This window comes from Mandrillus leucophaeus, unplaced genomic scaffold, assembly GCF_000951045.1.
Source record: "Mandrillus leucophaeus isolate KB7577 unplaced genomic scaffold, Mleu.le_1.0 Scaffold262, whole genome shotgun sequence".
Lineage (NCBI taxonomy): Eukaryota > Metazoa > Chordata > Mammalia > Primates > Cercopithecidae > Mandrillus > Mandrillus leucophaeus.
The window spans coordinates 1,189,932-1,192,048 of NW_012102721.1; the positions used below are offsets into that span (position 1 = coordinate 1,189,932).

At 36.8% G+C, this 2,117-nt stretch overlaps 1 long non-coding RNA gene across 1 annotated transcript; it reads right to left on the minus strand.

Moving 5' to 3' along the window:
* Window positions 1-225: 225 nt before the first annotated feature.
* On the minus strand, window positions 226-1,632 carry LOC105542564. The gene is made up of 2 exons (XR_001006493.1): window positions 1,534-1,632; window positions 226-535 (listed from the first exon to the last, which is right to left on the minus strand). It is a non-coding gene; the product is annotated as an uncharacterized LOC105542564 (long non-coding RNA).
* Window positions 1,633-2,117: the final 485 nt, after the last annotated feature.

Below are 2,117 nucleotides of genomic sequence, written 5' to 3' on the forward strand. Positions count from 1 at the left end.
TACTTAGGTGGTTGATTGTTGTCGTTTTACAGATGGAAAAAAGAAGAGAGAGTGAGAACAAGTAACCTGCCCACAGCTGTATCCTTGGTAAGAGAGGTAGCCAAGATTCTGAAGCAGGCTTCTGACTCCATAGTGCTCCTAACCACCAGTCTACACTGCCTCTTTACGTGCACATCACTTCGAAACAAGAAAAAAGGTCATTTTAAAGAATTTAATTTTGCCAAATAATTTAACAAAATATAGTATTTACTTTAGAATACATTATTCATACATATTATGGATTTAGACTTCACGCAGCCCAATATAGTATCTGAAAAATATTAGATTTCTATGGCTTGTTTTGATTTTTCTGAAATACTATTTCCTTCAAATTTCTTCACTGAAAGCAACTTCTAGAAATACAAATCCAGATTTACCCTCTAAACAAACACAAAGGATATAAATCTTATTATATTAAAAGAAATGTACTTTTAAAAGCATATTTGGGTGAGGATATATTGAAATATTTCTCTGCAATTCATATCTGGAAATGGCCCTGTGGAGAAGAGAATTACGGAATGAGTAGGTAATGAGGACTGACTTCTACTTATTTAAGAATCATAAGGCTTCATTAAATTCCAAGGTTTACTTCATTTTCTATCTTCTTTAAACATCAAGTTTAAGAATTTGAACCAAAAAGTAGAAGAAAATAATTCTTTACTTAAAAATATATTTACTGTAACATCATAAGTGAAGCATAGCAAAGTCTTAAAAAATAATTGCAGCAAATCGGTCTGAGATTCCACCATTACGGCAGATTACAATGACCAAGGACATTTGCCTCTGTCAATTGATATTGTAATGTCTTCATTCAGCAAATATTTATTGGACATCTTCCATTGTGCCAGCCACTGATCTAAGATTTAAAAGTATTTGGCAAATTCTTTTTGAATTGCCTACTCAGTCCAGGAGTCTGAGGTTAAATAGTCTACAGATGTTTAGACCTAAGGAAACCGGACATCAGGGATATGTTGAACCTTCCAATGTCAACCCTGGACAAAGCTTTCTTTTGAAGAGGTAAATGGGAAGCATAAAGAATTCTCCCTGAAAATCTTGGTAGATGATGGCACAAAGTAGGTGAGGGTTTGGATGGTGATGGGGGGTGAAGCCTGGCAACTGAGTTTATGAAAGATTCTGGGAAAGCCTCACCCATTCAATGTGCCAGAAATAAACCTAAAATAAGTGGCACCATTCAAGCAACGACGTTTTGAGAATTAAAACGTAGACAAGTCTGAAAGCAGGACACACCCTCACTAACTCAAGAGAACCTTGACATAAAACCATGCCCTCCTGGCTTTCTTCTTGCTTCTCTTTGCCTGTTTGTTTAATCAAATTACGCTGCAGCCATCCTACAACTGCATAGTGACTTCTGAAAGGACTCCATTGGAGTTCATTCCATTTGCATCCGTCAAAGAAGTCATCTTTCCGTTAAAATTGCCTTCCCTATAGCCTTCAAAATTGTAACAAGGGATGGCTTGTGTCTTCCAGCCTTACCAGAAAGATGAAGGTGAAACAATTTCCTTCTCTCTGCAACCAGTCTGCACATGACGATCTTCCCAGGAAACTGTAGTTATATTGTAAAATATTACTGCTCTGTAGATAAAAAGTGGTTGTGGTGAGATGCCAAGAAGTCTTTCTCTGTCCTTCTCTCTCTCTCTCTCTCTCTCTGGATCATCATGGCAGCTACGTTGGTCCCATGTCCCTGGACTCTACTGGTCTGCCTTCTCGTCTATATCTACAGTACTATATAAGCACTAGGAAGGCAGAGATTGTATCTTAAATATTCCATGTCTTGAAGGGTGTCTCACGCATAGTGAGATCTCAATTATTAACAAATATTTACTAATAAGTAAATGAAGGAGTCACCAGCAGGTGATTATTTTCCAAACTTCTCATTTTTTTTTTCATGGAACACATCTTTGGACTCTTGTTCTAAAGAACAGACCCCTTAGGAATGCTTCTAAGGAATGCTGCTTTAGGAAAAAATGACAACAAACTATGATGTTGTCCAGGTTCTTTACCTAATATGGAAGAACCCAGAATTCATTATTATATTTGGTACTTTTTTCTCGTAGGGA